Source organism: Nothobranchius furzeri, chromosome 3 (genome assembly GCF_043380555.1).
Source record: "Nothobranchius furzeri strain GRZ-AD chromosome 3, NfurGRZ-RIMD1, whole genome shotgun sequence".
In the NCBI taxonomy this organism is placed as follows: Eukaryota; Metazoa; Chordata; class Actinopteri; order Cyprinodontiformes; family Nothobranchiidae; genus Nothobranchius; species Nothobranchius furzeri.
Window position 1 is genome coordinate 9,424,904 of NC_091743.1, and position 6,608 is coordinate 9,431,511.

Genomic DNA, 6,608 nt, shown 5'->3' on the forward strand with positions numbered 1-6,608 from the left:
CCCATTGTTGACAAGAGGCAAGACGCTCCTCGGGGCGCTTTTTGCTTGGGCCTCTCTCCTGGAGAAGCTCAGTCAGACCCAGTGTTGACATGTGGCAAGACACTCCTCGGGGCGCGTCTTGCTTGGGCTTCTCTCCTGGAGGCCCTCAGTCAGACCCAGTGTTGACAAGTGTCAAGACGCTCCTCGGGGCACGTCTTGCTTGGGCCTCTCTCCTGGAGGCGCTCAGTCAGACCCATTGTTGACATGTGGCAAGACGCTCCTCGGGGCGCGTCTTGCTTGGCCTTCTCTCCTGGAGGCCCTCAGTCAGACCCATTGTTGACATGTGGCAAGACGCTCCTCGGGGCGCTTCTTCCTTGGGCCTCTCTCCTGGAGGCGCTCAGTCAGACCCAGTGTTGACATTTGGCAAGACGCTCCTCGGGGCGCGTCTTGCTTGGGCCTCTCTCCTGGAGGCGCTCATTCAGACCCAGTGGTGACATATGGCAAGACGCTCCTCGGGGCGCGTATTGCTTGGGCCTCTCTCCTGGAGGCCCTCTGTCAGACCCAGTGTTGACATTTGGCAAGACACTCCTCGGGGCGCGTCTTGCTTGGGCCTCTCTCCTGGAGGCCCTCTGTAAGACCCAGTGTTGACATGTGGCAAGTAGCTCCTCGGGGCGCGTCTTGCTTGGGCTTCTCTCCTGGAGGCCCTCAGTCAGACCCATTGTTGACATGTGGCAAGACGCTCCTCGGGGCGCTTCTTGCTTGGGCCTCTCTCCTGGAGGCGCTCAGTCAGACCCAGTGTTGACATTTGGCAAGACGCTCCTCGGGGCGCGTCTTGCTTGGGCCTCTCTCCTGGAGGCGCTCAGTCAGACCCAGTGGTGACATATGGCAAGACGCTCCTCGGGGCGCGTATTGCTTGGGCCTCTCTCCTGGAGGCCCTCTGTCAGACCCAGTGTTGACATTTGGCAAGACACTCCTCGGGGCGCGTCTTGCTTGGGCCTCTCTCCTGGAGGCCCTCTGTAAGACCCAGTGTTGACATGTGGCAAGTAGCTCCTAGGGGCGCGTCTTGCTTGGGCCTCTCTCCTGGAGGCGCTCAGTCAGACCCAGTGGTGACATATGGCAAGACGCTCCTCGGGGCGCGTATTGATTGGGCCTCTCTCCTGGAGGCCCTCTGTCAGACCCAGTGTTGACATGTGGCAAGACACTCCTCGGGGCGCGTCTTGCTTGGGCTTCTCTCATGGAGGCCCTCAGTCAGACCCAGTGTTGACAAGTGTCAAGACACTCCTCGGGGCGTGTCTTGCTTGGGCCTCTCTCCTGGAGGCACTCAGTCAGACTCATTGTTGACATGTGGCAATACGCTCCTCGGGGCGCGTCTTGCTTGGGCTTCTCTCCTGGAGGCCCTCAGTCAGACCCATTGTTGACATGTGGCAAGACGCTCCTCGGGGTGCTTCTTGCTTGGGCCTCTCTCCTGGAGGCGCTCAGTCAGACCAAGTGTTGACATGTGGCAAGACGCTCCTCGGGGCGCGTCTTACTTGGGCCTCTCTCCTGGAGGCGCTCAGTCAGACCCAGTGTTGACATGTGGCAAGACGCTCCTCGGGGCGCGTCTTGCTTGGGCCTCTCTCCTGGAGGCTCTCAGTCAGACCCAGTGGTGACATGTGGCAAGACGCTCCTTGGGGCGCGTCTTGCTTGGAACTCTCTCCTGGAGGCGCTCAGTCAGACCGAGTGCTGACATGTGGCAAGAGTCTCCTCGGGCGCGTCTTGCTTGGGCCTCTCTCCTGGAGGCCCTCAATCAGACCCAGTGTTGACACGTGGCAAGACGCTCCTCGGGGCGCGTCTTGCTTGGGCCTCTCTCCTGGAGGCGCTCAGTCAGACCGAGTAGTGACATGTGGCATGACGCTCCTCGGGGCGCGTCTTGCTTGGGCCTCTCTCCTAGAGGCGCTCAGTCAGAACCATTGGTGACATGTGGCAAGACACTCCTCGGGGCGCGTCTTGCTTGGGCCTCTCTCCTGGAGGCCCTCTGTCAGACCCTGTGTTGACATGTGGCAAGACGCTCCTCGGGGCGCGTCTTGCTTGGGCCTCTCTCATGGAGGCCCTGAGTCAGACCCAGTGCTGACAAGTGTCAAGACGCTCCTCGGGGCGCGTCTTGCTTGGGCCTGTCTCCTGGAGGCACTCAGTCAGACCCATTGTTGACATGTGGCAAGACGCTCCTCGGGGCGCGTCTTGCTTGGGCTTCTCTCCTGGAGGCCCTCAGTCAGACCCATTGTTGACAAGAGGCAAGACGCTCCTCGGGGCGCTTCTTGCTTGGGCCTCTCTCCTGGAGAAGCTCAGTCAGACCCAGTGTTGACATGTGGCAAGACGCTCCTCGGGGCACGTCATGCTTGGGCCTCTCTCCTGGAGGCGCTCAGTCGGACCCAGTGGTGACATGTGGCAAGACGCTCCTCGGGGCGCATCTTACTTGGGCCTCTCTCCTGGAGGCGCTCAGTCAGACCCAGTGGTGACATGTGGCAAGACGCTCCTCGGGGCACGTATTGCTTGGGCCTCTCTCCTGGAGGCCCACTGTCAGACCCAGTGTTGACATTTGGCAAGACACTCCTCCGGGCGCGTCTTGCTTGGGCCTCTCTCCTGGAGGCCCTCTGTAAGACCCAGTGTTGACATGTGGCAAGACGCTCCTAGGGGCGCGTCTTGCTTGGGCCTCTCTGCTGGAGGCGCTCAGTCAGACCCAGTGGTGACATATGGCAAGACGCTCCTCGGGGCGCGTATTGCTTGGGGCTCTCTCCTGGAGGCCCTCTGTCAGACCCAGTGTTGACATGTGGCAAGACACTCCTCGGGGCGCGTCTTGCTTGGGCTTCTCTCATGGAGGCCCTCAGTCAGACCCAGTGTTGACAAGTGTCAAGACACTCCTCGGGGTGCGTCTTGCTTGGGCCTCTCTCCTGGAGGCACTCAGTCAGACCCATTGTTGACATGTGGCAAGACGCTCCTCGGGGCGCGTCTTGCTTGGGCTTCTCTCCTGGAGGCCCTCAGTCAGACCCATTGTTGACATGTGGCAAGACGCTCCTCGGGGCGCTTCTTGCTTGGGCCTCTCTCCTGGAGGCGCTCAGTCAGACCAAGTGTTGACATGTGGCAAGACGCTCCTCGGGGCGCGTCTTACTTGGGCCTCTCTCCTGGAGGCGCTCAGTCAGACCCAGTGTTGACATTTGGCAAGACGCTCCTCGGGGCGCGTCTTGCTTGGGCCTCTCTCCTGGAGGCTCTCAGTCAGACCCAGTGGTGACATGTGGCAAGACGCTCCTTGGGGCGCGTCTTGCTTGGAACTCTCTCCTGGAGGCGCTCAGTCAGACCCATTGTTGACGTCTTGCTTGGGCTTCTCTCCTGGAGGCCCTCAGTCAGACCCATTGTTGACATGTGGCAAGACGCTCCTCGGGGCGCTTCTTGCTTGGGCCTCTCTCCTGGAGGCGCTCAGTCAGACCCAGTGTTGACATTTGGCAAGACGCTCCTCGGGGCGCGTCTTGCTTGGGCCTCTCTCCTGGAGGCGCTCAGTCAGACCCAGTGGTGACATATGGCAAGATGCTCCTCGGGGCGCGTATTGCTTGGGCCTCTCTCCTGGAGGCCCTCTGTCAGACCCAGTGTTGACATTTGGCAAGACACTCCTCGGGGCGCGTCTTGCTTGGGCCTCTCTCCTGGAAGCCCTCTGTAAGACCCAGTGTTGACATGTGGCAAGACGCTCGTAGGGGCGTGTCTTGCTTGGGCCTCTCTCCTGGAGGCGCTCAGTCAGACCCAGTGGTGACATATGGCAAGACGCTCCTCGGGGCGCGTATTGCTTGGGCCTCTCTCCTGGAGGCCCTCTGTCAGACCCAGTGTTGACATGTGGCAAGACACTCCTCGGGGCGCGTCTTGCTTGGGCTTCTCTCATGGAGGCCCTCAGTCAGACCCAGTGTTGACAAGTGTCAAGACACTCCTCGGGGCGCGTCTTGCTTGGGCCTCTCTCCTGGAGGCACTCAGTCACACCCATTGTTGACATGTGGCAAGACGCTCCTCGGGGCGCGTCTTGCTTGGGCTTCTCTCCTGGAGGCGCTCAGTCAGACCAAGTGTTGACATGTGGCAAGACGCTCCTCGGGGCGCGTCTTACTTGGATCTCTCTCCTGGAGGCGCTCAGTCAGACCCAGTGTTGACATGTGGCAAGACGCTCCTCGGGGCGCGTCTTGCTTGGGCCTCTCTCCTGGAGGCTCTCAGTCAGACCCAGTGGTGACAAGTGGCAAGACGCTCCTTGGGGCGCGTCTTGCTTGGAACTCTCTCCTGGAGGCGCTCAGTCAGACCGAGTGCTGACATGAGTCTCCTCGGGGCGCGTCTTGCTTGGGCCTCTCTCCTGGAGGCCCTCAATCAGACCCAGTGTTGACACGTGGCAAGACGCTCCTCGGGGCGCGTCTTGCTTGGGCCTCTCTCCTGGAGGCGCTCAGTCAGACCCAGTGGTGACATGTGGCAAGACGCTCCTCGGGGCACGTATTGCTTTGGCCTCTCTCCTGGAGGCCCTCCGTCAGACCCAGTGTTGACATGTGGCAAGACGCTCCTCGGGGCGCGTCTTTCTTGGGCCTCTCTCCTGGAGGCGCTCAGTCAGACCGAGTAGTGACATGTGGCATGACGCTCCTCGGGGCGCGTCTTGCTTGGGCCTCTCTCCTAGAGGCGCTCAGTCAGAACCATTGGTGACATGTGGCAAGACACTCCTCAGGCCGCGTCTTGCTTGGGCCTCTCTCCTGGAGGCCCTCTGTCAGACCCTGTGTTGACATGTGGCAAGACGCTCCTCGGGGCACGTATTGCTTGGGCCTCTCTCCTGGAGGCCCACTGTCAGACCCAGTGTTGACATTTGGCAAGACACTCCTCGGGGCGCGTCTTGCTTGGGCCTCTCTCCTGGAGGCCCTCTGTAAGACCCAGTGTTGACATGTGGCAAGACGCTCCTAGGGGCGCGTCTTGCTTGGGCCTCTCTGCTGGAGGCGCTCAGTCAGACCCAGTGGTGACATATGGCAAGACGCTCCTCGGGGCGCGTATTGCTTGGGGCTCTCTCCTGGAGGCCCTCTGTCAGACCCAGTGTTGACATGTGGCAAGACACTCCTCGGGGCGCGTCTTGCTTGGGCTTCTCTCATGGAGGCCCTCAGTCAGACCCAGTGTTGACAAGTGTCAAGACACTCCTCGGGGCGCGTCTTGCTTGGGCCTCTCTCCTGGAGGCACTCAGTCAGACCCATTGTTGACATGTGGCAAGACGCTCCTCGGGGCGCGTCTTGCTTGGGCTTCTCTCCTGGAGGCCCTCAGTCAGACCCATTGTTGACATGTGGCAAGACGCTCCTCGGGGCGCTTCTTGCTTGGGCCTCTCTCCTGGAGGCGCTCAGTCAGACCAAGTGTTGACATGTGGCAAGACGCTCCTCGGGGCGCGTCTTACTTGGGCCTCTCTCCTGGAGGCGCTCAGTCAGACCCAGTGTTGACATGTGGCTAGACGCTCCTCGGGGCGCGTATTGATTGGGCCTCTCTCCTAGAGGCGCTCAGTCAGACCCATTGGTGACATGTGGCAAGACACTCCTCGGGGCGTGTCTTGCTTGGGCCTCTCACCTGGAGGCCCTCTGTCAGACCCAGTGTTGACATGTGGCAAGATGCTCCTCGGGGCGCGTCTTGCTTGGGCCTCTCTCATGGAGGCCCTCAGTCAGACCCAGTGTTGACAAGTGTCAAGACGCTCCTCGGGGCGCGTCTTGCTTGGGCCTGTCTCCTGGAGGCACTCAGTCAGACCCATTGTTGACATGTGGCAAGACGCTCCTCGGGGCGCGTCTTGCTTGGGCTTCTCTCCTGGAGGCCCTCAGTCAGACCCATTGTTGACAAGAGGCAAGATGCTCCTCGGGGCACTTCTTGCTTGGGCCTCTCTCCTGGAGAAGCTCAGTCAGACCCAGTGTTGACATGTGGCAAGACGCTCCTCGGGGCACGTCATGCTTGGGCCTCTCTCCTGGAGGCGCTCAGTCAGACCCAGTGGTGACATGTGGCAAGACGCTCCTCGGGGCGCGTCTTACTTGTGCCTCTCTCCTGGAGGCGCTCAGTCAGACCCAGTGGTGACATGTGGCAAAACGCTCCTCGGGGAACGTATTGCTTGGTTCTCTCTCCTGGAGGCCCTCCGTCAGACCCAGTGTTGACATGTGGCAAGACGCTCCTCGGGGCGTGTCTTGCTTGGGCTTCTCTCATTGAGGCCCTCAGTCAGACCCAGTGTTGACATGTGTCAAGACGCTCCTCGGGGCGCGTCTTGCTTGGGCCTCTCTCCTGGAGGCGCTCAGTCAGACCCAGTGTTGACATGTGGCAAGACACTCCTCGGGGCGCGTCTTGCTTGGGCTTCTCTCCTGGAGGCCCTCAGTCAGACCCAGTGTTGACAAGTGTCAAGACGCTCCTCGGGGCACGTCTTGCTTGGGCCTCTCTCCTGGAGGCGCTCAGTCAGACCCATTGTTGACATGTGGCAAGACGCTCCTCGGGGCGCGTCTTGCTTGGGCTTCTCTCCTGGAGGCCCTCAGTCAGACCCATTGTTGACATGTGGCAAGACGCTCCTCGGGGCGCTTCTTGCTTGGGCCTCTCTCCTGGAGGCGCTCAGTCAGACCCAGTGTTGACATTTGGCA